Below are 12,320 nucleotides of genomic sequence, written 5' to 3' on the forward strand. Positions count from 1 at the left end.
GACACTCAAAGGCCCCGAGTCAACTTCGAGCCCACATGCCATCGATATCGAGCCATGCCCTTTCACTGTCGAACATAACATTTTTACTGTCTATCCTACTTTGAAATTCAGACAATGACATTCGACAGCCAAATACCAATCCTCGATGTCGAGTGTTATTCATCAATAGCCATTTGATGTCAACCATACCCCACTTCGATGTCGACTCGGGCAATTTCACAATTGAATCTCTGCAAATCTAAGAAGCCCAATTTTGCCATGTTTAGCTATTGCGATTCCTTTCACGATCAAGCCTATTTTTGGCACCTTGGATCTCAATCTTGGCTCCCTTAGGCCCCAAAAAATATTTCATAAGGCAACTAAACACTTGCCACCCATCCATTGGCCACAACCTTGACTTTACACCCACCGTCGATGCAAAGACACCTTCTTTGGACAATCCGGATTAACCCAGCCATAACTACACGAATTTAGGAGTGCATACACCTCTCTACATCTATAAATACACCCCTTTCACATTCGGGAGGGTTACATGCACTTGACATGAACTTACTTGTCCCTTACATGCACTCTACTTGAACCCCAGTCCATACTTAACTCCTCATTCAAGAGCTTTGAGTCCTTAGCTTTGGCACTCACTTAGCCTCAGCCTATTGCCCCTTTTCAGCACTTGAATGCCACAATCCTCTACTAGAACCCGGATTCTAAGGCTTAGAAACATCAATCCGGTGATTTAAGTGTTTGACCAAGGAAGTGTTCGAGTACAAGAGACAAGAGAAGCCTTACAAGCGGCGATACATGCTCTATGTACGAATCTCCTAAGTTACAAAAGGGAAACCTCCACACCATTTTGATCTCTTTCTATCAGGTAGGTCCTCCATTCTTAAACTCTATTTATTTTACTTGGGTTTCACTTCCTATTTCGTTTTGCATCTTCGGAGGAAAGTGATCCCATTTTTCTAGATGGTGATCACATACTCCTTTGTTTCTTTCATTGTTTTTCTTATTATAACTCATGTCATGTATGCATCTTTTCATGTCCCCTATCTCCTATAGTCTAAGACTCCCCCATGTTCACATTCACATATTGCATATTTTCACATACCATACATACATTCACACATCTTCAATTTCAGTTTGCATATTCACTCTTATTTCTTTTATTTTTAATTTCCATGTTTTGCCATGTACATGCATCAAATTGCTATCTTCGATTCTACATGTTCAACCCCTTATTATGCTTAAATTAGAGTCGATCATGCTTAGGTCCCATATGTCTTTGAGTCCTTTCTTTACTTTCATGTATACTGACCCTTACCTTGCAGCCGAACCTCCAATTATGTGTTTCTATACCTCCCCCTGCCTTTTACTTTCATACATTTTTTTTGTATTTTCCATTCTCTTTAAAGCATGTTATGACTTTACCCAATTGTGCCTAGCAATAGAAAGACTGGCAAGCCCAGGCAGACTAGGGTGCCTAATACCTTCCCTGGACCGTAACTTGACCTGTATACAAGCCAACAGACCATTTGTTCCTACAAGGATGTAATATGAGAGTCATTACATTTATAATTTTCAGGTCCTAGACCCTCCTCTAGGTGGCGACTCCCTACATACACTTCACCTCTCTCTTTTTCCTTCCCAACAACAGGAACGAGGTAGAGGACACATGGCGATCCCCTGCCATGTGGCCCGCATTTATCCTCACAACAGGCTATAATGGAGATATCAGAACCATAAATTTAGGGATCAGATGGATCATATAAGTAATTTTAGTGTTGTCTTCATGAGAAACTTGGTTATGTGCATTTTTTAAGCTTACAAGCCACACTCTATTAAGATGGAGACTAATGCAATTTTTTGTGATCTTTTTTTCATGTTGAAGTATGGGAATGGGAATGGGAATGGAATGGCCTAAGGTGATTCTTGAGACATTCAATGATAGATTGTCCTTAAGGCTACCGGTTGTAATGGAGATATCAAAACCATAAGTTTAAGGATTAGTTGGATGAATTTGGAACCGACTAATGTCCATTTGAGATAGCTTTAGCTAGGATCGACTTGTCCAAGATTACTTTAGGTCAGATGGAAAGACGTTTGGATTTGCCAATGCAGACTAATCCAAATTGGGACCAATTAGGGTCAATCATTCCCGTCTAATTTCTTTTGGGTTTATTAGTCTAAGCAGGAGACAATATACCTTGATATTATTATCATTCTTTGACTCAAAGGATCATTCCATCTTAATTGAAAAATAAAATATCTTTTCAAAAAAGAATCTAAGTACCATTCTGTATTGCTATTACCCTTGAATTGCTTTTTCTTTTTCTTTCTACCTTTTTTAATGTTTAATCCCGCAACAACCAGTATTTGTCTGTTTTTACTTGAGCTGTACGAGATGAAATTCTCATATACGGTTCTCAGAGGGGGGGAGTTTGCTTAGTTTACCTATCTCAATAAAATATATGATTGGTTCAAATAACATCTTGAGATTCAGGCGATTGCAAATGATGTAACTAGTAAAGATGTTCATCCCCATGTCAACATATTTTATTGTTTAGGCGTTATTACACTTACTTGTTTTTTAGTACAAGTAGCTACAGGGTTTGCTAGGACTTTTTATCCCCTATCCTTTGACCATCGATCAGAATTCGTTGTACTCTTGGTTATTGAATTCTAACATATCTTCTCATAAGAAGCTCTACTGAATAATGAAGTAGCCACCCCCCCACTCTCCCAAAAGGAGGGTGTGAAGGAATGGAGAGGGGAAAAACATGAAATGTTCCAATATTACACTACCTTCTTTCAACCATTGGATTTCCCTCACCTTTGGGTTACAAGGGTTTTATATTCATGTGAGCACCCATTCAATGGTAAAACTTTTAAGCAGAGCGATCCAAAAAAAATTTTTGGTCGTGCATTAACTGGTGCATTATAGGACACACTAGTTTTGTATGCTTTATGGAAAACTGAAGTCTATATACTCTGAGAGAGAGAGATTTGTCCTGAGGCATATATGGATGAACGTGAGCGGATCCATGCAACAGAGGATGCACACCCATGTCAGTCCTTAAATTTGAGCTAAAAAAAGATTGGAAAGAAGTGCATGTAAGAACATAAAGGGTAGGTTGGAGGCTTTTCAACACCTAAGTCATTTAGTGGTTTTATACCTTTGAGTTTATTTTTTAGGCACTTCCACTGGTTTTTAAAGTAATAATACATTTACCTTAACAACTTATTCATTTTCACGCACTCCAGCAAATAAAACACCTATATCTTGTAGTAAATTTTTGTTCTTAAAGTAAATAATGCACTTTCACTCATTTTCATTTGGCATATGGAGCAAATGATTATTTGTAGTTGAATTTTGTTCCTAAGGTTGGGTCATCATCTTGATGCTTCATTCAAATTTGGCAATTGAAGTAAATCATAGAATACTCCAGTGGCCGACAGTTGTTTTATTATCTACCCAATCATTGATATTAAATAATTGAGTAATCGTTTGGCTATAGTACTATTGATATGAAGAAGTCATTATGATTCATGCAATGGTATACAAGCATCCGGTTGCAACATGTAAAATTTATATTTCTATCAATGTTTGGGTGGAAGGCCATACAATCGCAAAAAATAAAATCTAAATGTCAAGAAAAAGTTTAGAATCCAAAGACAACTCATATCATGAGTATTTGATAAAATCGTGTATTGTTAAATTTGAGCTTGTCTTTCAGAAATTGGCCAGTTCATACAATCAAATAACTCTAGAACAACAACATAAGGCATACAATGATAAAACAGTTATTCACAAAGAGGTGGAGTGACTCGGTAGTGATGGAGAGTAGCCATTTATTCAAAATAAGAGCAACACAGTGAAATCTTTGATCAACGAACAATCATCTCACCAATTCTATGGAATCCCCTGATGAGCATAAAGCAGGAGCTCCTTGGGTTTGCCTAGTATTGTATGACTTGTAGCTTTGGCACATGTGTGCTACAATATGGAAACAGACCTGGGATGTTGTTTCACGATCATTGCACAAAATCCACACTTGATCAATCAGATAGTCCCATATTAGAATGTATCTTATTGAGGAGTGCTAATATGAACAAAACTCCCTGAGGACTGACATTAAAAAATAAACAAAGGTGACCGATCAGTAGGTAGAATTCTCGTTATTAAATCTTGATTATATGTTCAAACCAGTCAAACAAGATCTCAACAAAGAGATAAATGCATACATTTAAGTATAGTCTTTTCTTGCAAAATTTTATAACCTCAAAGGAATTTGGTTACTTTACACTCAAAAATAAATTTCTCTATTTTTCTTAATTATTACTGACTTATCAAAGAAGAAAAATATAAGAAGGTACAATAATATCCAAAGCCACCATACATGAAACATGCACCCACATATGTCTTTCTAACTTCCCACATCCTTCCTCGGAAAAGAAAAGAAAAATAAGGCTTGATATGATCCAAGCAGAAACTAGTTCCTAACACATAAAATGAAAGTGAGTACCTGTCAAATAAAAATAAAATCAAGCCACATCATAAAACATGTAAGATAACCGCTAATGGATTGGTCAACAGAAAATGAACACACTACCGAAATAGATCTGAAATTAAGGAATTAACTGATGAGTACCAGGGTTCATGATATACGTATGTGGATCAAACCACTCACATAAAAAACTTGGAGGTTTTGCATTATAATCAAAGATTTAATATGCTATTAAAATAGAAGTAATACAAAACAAAACAAAATCAAATATCAAGCTTAAAATAAACATATTACCATTAAATCTATTTGCGACGAATGATGGTTGCCTTGTGTATTATCATCTAAGGTCAAAATATTAACCTAAAATTAAATTGTACAAAAAAATTTATCTATCAACTTTAGTGACTAAAAAATATATAAAGTTCAATACACAAAACAATTGCCAAAACAAGAAAATCATTACTTGAGTACAACTTGCAATGTTGTGCCCTGTACCATTGCAACCAAAACAATGGTAACCCCTTCTGTTGTTGAAATTTTCAGTGACAGACCTCAAATGGCCTAAGTTCAATCTCCCCGTGTTATAGAGGTACGTATCGGATCAGGTATTTGTTGTTTGACTATAGTTGAAGGACCCAAATTACCAATAGAATTGCTAATAGTTGCTTGCAATCTCAACACCTGCTCTAGCCCGTCATTCAATACTTTAAGAGCAACCTTATACCTCTCTTGGGAAATAGTTCATTCTCTTGCAAACTGGTTGGTAAGTTCTTGTAGAATTCGCATAGGTTGTTGTGACTGTCCTTGAGATGACCCTGAGACAGATCCAAAACCTATATTAGCATATCGGGCAACTTTGGTCCATCTAGGCATAATATACATCGTGGGAATCTGGGATCTGTCTGTTATCACATAAATCTTAAGTATATGCCTACAGAGTATCATTTTCTGATCGAACAAGTTGCATCCACAAATAGTGATATCAGTCTCGTGATTGTCTAACACATACTGCACATTAATCTCTCGATCCCTAACCCTCTTAAAGACCTTGTACCTTCTTTATAATTTCATCATCGCATTGACTGACTTCAAGATCAAAAGTTGCATATCAGTCTTCAAACAAAACCTTGAACACTTTTGTCGTATAAACATCAGTAGCCTGATGCTCAATTTTATAAGTTGTAGCACAATAAGGGGATGAGGTGATGCAGATAACATCTGCTTTGATTTTTTAATTTTCCAACAAAAAATGTGTTACGATAGTAACAAGACACCCAATATTGTCGTATCTAAATTGCTTCTGAAGCCACTTATGATCCTGTAAATTAAATCTGCGTAACATGTTCCAACTCTCCTTAGATTCAAGGGGCATATTAGAGTCATTAATACAACTTCTATAAATGGCCCTCAAGTCAGAAAATTTATTGTATAGCGGTCTCATGTGGTTGCCCTAGGGTTTCTCCAAATGCCATCCACAATGCCAATAGACAGTCAATGGAAACACATGCCTAATTGCTTTCATCATTCTTGAGTCTTGATCAGTTGAGATTGCCTTTAGGTGGATATTTTGCATAGCTTGAAACCATGTCCTAAATAGCGATACAAATGATTCTTTAGTTTCATTAGCTATTAGGTCACAACCAAACAATGTAGATTGCATGTGGTGATTAACACCAGTAAAAGGAGCAAATATGAACTTATACTTATTTTTTTTGTAACTCATGTAAAAAACAACATCACAAAAGATCTTGTATTATTCCCGTGCACGACTATGCACCCAAAAAATCTTTGTAAATTTTTGTTCTTCGTTACCATGGATAGCATAAAAAAAACCCGAGATCTGATGCCCTCTTGCTATCCAAGTAGTTAATTGCTTGTTGAGAATCAACCCCTATGCAATTCCTTCGCTTGACCCTCAATAGGTTCATACAAAAATCATCATTTATACCAGCATATTCCTTTGCACCAATAAAATCTTTTACAACTGTCATTATTTGGGCTGGTGTTATCTCAAACTTATGCAGTAATTGTATAAACTCAATTGTACTTCTATCCCTTTTCTGAAGTGATCTACGCCTAAATGACTCATTCTTATCCTCCAATGTGTGGTTGCACTCATTTTAAAAAACATCCACTGCCCATACTTCATTATTACATTTGATCTTCATTAAAGCCTCACAATTAGTTTTTTTTGTCATACAAGACTGGTAATCCACTTTTCTTCGTTTGTCATTTCTTTTGTCACCTTGATTTGAACATACATAGTATTTGGATACTACATGTTTATCTACCTTTGAGAGATCCACCCTATATTTTCGGACTGAAAAACCCATTTCCTTGACATAGTTGTTATAATGTGATATACCTCAACCTCAGTTCGAAATATCATGCCAACAGTAGGTTCCAAGTGATTAACATTACTATTCATTAGTGGCATGTTGTCATCCCCGTCTAAGCTCAAATTCACAGCTTCTTCCTCATTAATCTCATCATCTAAATCATTCTCAGAATATGTGTTGTTATCATCACTATCCTCACTTTGAAAATGATTACAGTCTTCATCTTCTATACTACTATTACCATCATGATCATTATTTTCTTCTTCATTCAATGTACTGTCAATATATCTCATCATTTAATACATCACTAGACCCAATTTCATTTCGATCCGACACAAAAAATTTCCCATCAATAAATTTCTCTAATTCATTGAAGTCTATTTCAACACAATAAATGGATGATCCGGCAATATAAAACCATACGTAGGAACATGAAGAGAAAAAAAAAAAAATAGATTATACTAATGAAATGAGTCAATGAATAAATTGTAATTAAGAGTAACTTGATGATTACATTAATAAGGTGATAAGAGTTGGTCAATGGATTATGACGATATTCTCATTGTGGTTAGCGTGTATATGAACACCAAGGGATTCTATAAAAAATGCTATAATTGTTTGGGATATTACGTAGCATGCATGGGGAATAATGAAGATGGATATTCAATTCAAGGAACTAGAAGAACAACTACCAACTCTAAGATGATACACCGGTTTATCTCCCAATTGTTGTAAGAAGGAATATAAGATGGAAGTTAGCTTGAATTGTAATGTTACCACTTTAGGGGAACACTTGATAAACCAATTTATTTTAGTATCACTTTAATAACTACTGGTTACTTGCTTTGCTTTATAAAATATGTGTTTTGACCCACAGGTTTTATTTGGGTCACCCACCCATTCCTGAGTCTTGACTAAAGTCACTAGAACTTTTAAATGCATTATACGTACTCAAGCCAAGATAAACCATACACAATACGAAGCCCATGGTAACCCGATTTCCATGGATCATTACTAAGGCCTTGGTTCTCAGGTTGGTGGACTCGACCAGCTTTGGAGTCTTAGATCGCAGCTGGAGTAGAACACCCTCTAGTAACAAGTAACGAAGGATGAAACCTCAACTATTTTTTCCCTTTTTTTAAGAAAGATTGGTTTATTATAAAGGGAAGAAGAGGGATAAAAGTATAGAGGGTGACCTCTGACTCCAAATCAATAAGGAAACCCCTAACAACTTGTACCATACATAAAAAGGGTCAGCCTTTGAGGCATTCATTCAAACACCTGCATAGTGAAAGTCATGGGCAAGCCTTAAACTCGTCATATAATTTGCCACTTAAACCTTGATCCTAATGTGAATATTACAAAACTAGATATGGGCACTTCTTTAAAGTTATGGCTTGCTCCCCCTAACCTCTATATGTTAGGATGTGGAAGTTAAGCCTGTGATATATCGGTTGCATTACCCTTAATGGAATTATGGGTAAAATGTACCAGCTTTAAGTTATTTTATATTACAGGCTGGAGGGTAAGGCTAAATGATTCAGAACTCAAATGGAATAGAGATAGAAAAATACTTGGACTGGAGGATTAGGGTAAATAATGATAAATCCCTCAGGTTGGTTCCGATGATATGGAGTATGTAGCAATCATCGTTGAGAAATCCCGCTGCTACTAGTCACTCTTCTATTAACCCAAAAAGGGTGAAATGTAGTACCACCTAAAAAATAAACCGGTAAGCATATATACCAAGAGACACAACAAGAGAGGGAGAGAGAGAAACAGAGAAGGGTCATTTAAAAATATCAAGAGATAGAGAGAACGAGAACAACAAATGGGGGATACAAAGCTCTTGAGAGCTCTCAATCTCCGTCGACGCCGGTGAGAATTAACCAAATGGGGGATATTATCCATTGGGTACTCCTCCCCCCCCCCCCAAAAAAAAATATCTGCAACTAGCACCTTTGTACCAGGGGTTTCGGTCTTCTAGCTACTCGAAGAAAGCTTCCGACAAAACGAGAAGGTAAGTCTGTTTTTTCGGGAAGAAGAAAAGTCTTGTTCAACAGTGGGAGTTCTTAACCAGTAAAAAAGAGAGGTCATAACTAGCAGTGGGAGGTCATACTGGTAACCATTAAAATAAACATTCCAAATGTCTTAACGGTTAAGATTTCATTCAATTGAAATCAACGGTTGAGATTTAATCGTTGTGTTTAATGTTTTAAATGTTAGTGCTGCTACCAATCACTCAAAAATTATATTCATACTAAAAAGGTAAAAAGTAAGATTACAAATTTTTAAACATTTTTTTAGATTGCAAATTATAAGATACCTTGAAAGCTATCAATAAGGAAATCCCCCTACCAAAAATAAAAAGAAAAGAAAAGAAAAAGAATGCTACCTAGTCACATGGCTCTTGTGGCAAGGCACAGAGGCGCATGAAAGTACTGCCCCGCCCCATGAAATAAAACATCACATCTATGTTGATGCCCCTATGTGCACTCTTAGGCGCTACACAACTAGATAGCAATCTCTTGCTTTAGTGCCCAACCCCCTCCCTTTCAAAACTGGTATTTGTGTAAAGATCTTAATCAACCATGTTCGTCTCCTTCTTTGCTCCTTCCGCCATGATCTTTGGAACCCCCACCGGTGATGATGCCGACAACAAACCTACCTAGAAAAGCACCCCCCTTTCATGGAACAGCATCGTCCGGCCTTCCACCTTGCTTCACCATCCTTTGTGTTTGCCCCCCTTCCGCCCTGCTTCGCCGCGCTCTATGCTTGCTTCCATTCTGCCTTGCTCCACTGCCTTGCTCCACCACCCTCCATGGCCGTTTTGGTACCCCATCCTCTGCGCCCGCCTCCCTTCCGCCTTGCTCCCACCATGGTTGTCACCGCCAAAACTTTATGCCATACACCCTCTCCCTCCCTTGAAGCTCCTCGTTCTGCCCTATCCAGCCTCAGCCCTATGGTTGGTTATGTTTTTTAGCCATCGTGCTGAGGGGCTCCCAAACAAGGGAGGTTTTTCTTTTTTCTTTGTTTATGTGTTTGTAGGTAAAGCCGACCCAAGTGCTGGTGGCACCGAGACTGTCGTTGGCTCCGAAGCTTTAGTTGCCGTTCAATCTTCACCATCCCTCCCTTGTTGCCGGACGAAGCTCCACTTGCCGATCCAGCAGATCTATTAGAAAGTAGGCTATGGCAGCGTTTCTGGTGGCCTTCTTGCTGTCGATCGAAGCTCCACTTGTCAATTCAACATACCTTTGTCAATCCGACAAGTCTGTTTGAAAGTAGGCTGTGGCAGTGTGTCGGCATGCGTGTGTAGTTTGGCGTTGGACTATTCGGCACGTATGGGGCCCCCTCTATTGGCACGCATGTGCATGCGCTCAATTTTAGCGGTCTATAATTTTTTATCTAGGGAAGTGGTTGTGACCCATCCCCTAGTCCGGATGACCCAGTCACTGGCATGCTAAACCGGGTCAATTTCCGCTCCTTGGTTTTGGATTCCGTATATCCATACCTTTTGTTTATCATGCTCTCTATATGTCTTATGGCGTTGGACGCACATGAATGAATAGCAATTCTTTCTACCAAAAAAGAACAAAAAAAAAAGGGTTTTTTACGATTACCACCCCAAAAATCTTTACTATCTACTATTACCCCCCCAAAAACTTTCAAACAACTGTTACCCCCCTCTTATACATACTAATTACTAACTGACCCCCACCGTTACATTTTCGTAACGGTGGGGGTTAGTCGTGACAGTATGCCATTGTCACGAATTTTCTAGGACCAAAATGCCCTTTTAGGGTGGTAATTGTAAAAAAAAAAAAAAAAAAAAAAAAACCCATCACCGTCCTTCTCCTCCTCCTTCTTCTTCCTCCTCTGCAACCCCAAAATGTGGCTGCCATCAAACCAAAATCAAAAACCTTGGATGGAATGAAACCACGCCGCGAAGTCTCTCCACCTTGCATCCACATTTGCTTCTCTCTCTCTCTATCCCTGCAACTCGCTCCTCACTTGGTCTCTGCTTCAATAACCCATAGAGCAAACAAGCAACATCACAATATAACCCTTCGTCTCTCGATATCAACTCGTTCGAGAAGGTAAAACCAGGCATCAACCCTCGCTTCTTGAGCTAAAAGATCAAACAGAAACTCCCCGAGAAGAAGATCCCTTCAACACAAGCAAAGGCTATTATACGTTCTGCAAACGATTCTAAACCGTCGATCCACCGAAGAGCCCATTCGACTTTCTTCTTCACGCAAGGAACTGTCTCGATGGCACGAAACAAACGATCTTTCTCTGAAGAATCCTTGATGTAGGTTTCAAGTAAAAGACTGTACATTTCAAAGTGGAAGTTCTCGATTGTGATCTGAAAACCATAGAAAGCACGAGCTTTAGCTACTTAAACTCACTTCATGAACCGACCAGCAAGGTTTTCGAGGACGATTCCATCTGAGGCAGCAAAGAAGGCGAGAACGTGAGTGATGAAATGTTTCTCGTCGAGGGTTAGGGTTTCATTCCAGTGACAGAGATCTTGGGACAGATCAACCTCTCTGGTAGTTTTCTTGATTCTCCATGTGTATTTAGTTCCATTACTGAATTTGGCATTTTAAATTTATCCAGGTCATTTGTTCACTCTGTAGCACTGAACAAGAGGTGAGTTCTAAATATGGTTTCAATTATAGTACCACCAATAATGGCCCCAAAAAAATAAAGAAAGAATGTTGATTTTTAGTATAATAATCTATTTTTGCGGTCCAGAAGGAGGCTTCAGCTTTCTTGAACATTTCCCAGATTTGAGGGTAATGGATTGGGAACATACAGAATCGATCTGGGTTTGGGGCCAGAAGGGGTTCTTCAGGGATTGAAGGCATTTTTGGTTGCAGAGAGGATGGAGAGAGGGTAATGGAGACTAAAATTTTATGGGGTTTGGATTTGAGTTGCAGAGATGGAGGGGTTGTGATGAGATTTTTAAAGCAGAGACCGAGTGAGGAGCGAGTTACAGGGATAGAGAGAGAGAGAAGCAAATGTGGACGCAAGGTGGAGAGACTTCATGGCGTGGTTTCATTCCATCCAAGGTTTTTGATTTTGGTTTGATGGCAGCCACATTTTGGGGTTGCAGAGGAGGAAGAAGAAGAAGGAGAAGAAGGAGGAGGAGAAGGACGATGATGGGTTTTTTTTTTTTTTTTTTTTTTTTAACAATTACCACCCTAAAAGGGCATTTTGGTCCTAGAAAATTCGTGACAATGGCATACCGTCACGACTAACCCCCCACCGTTACGAAAATGTAACGGTGGGGGTTAGTTAGTAATTAGTATGTATAAGAGGAGGGTAACAGTTGTTTGAAAGTTTTTAGGGGGGTAATAGTAGATAGTAAAGATTTTGGGGTGGTAATCGTAAAAAACCCAAAAAAAAATCAACACGTTCGGACATAAGCACGAGCTTTCTGAACAATTAACCTTCCCACGCATATATCCGTATG

The 12,320-nt window shown here is 38.3% G+C and overlaps 1 pseudogene; it reads right to left on the minus strand.

Moving 5' to 3' along the window:
- Positions 1-4,487: 4,487 nt before the first annotated feature.
- Positions 4,488-11,809, minus strand: LOC122668739 (annotated as a pseudogene).
- Positions 11,810-12,320: the final 511 nt, after the last annotated feature.

Source organism: Telopea speciosissima, chromosome 7 (genome assembly GCF_018873765.1).
Source record: "Telopea speciosissima isolate NSW1024214 ecotype Mountain lineage chromosome 7, Tspe_v1, whole genome shotgun sequence".
Taxonomy (NCBI): Eukaryota; Viridiplantae; Streptophyta; class Magnoliopsida; order Proteales; family Proteaceae; genus Telopea; species Telopea speciosissima.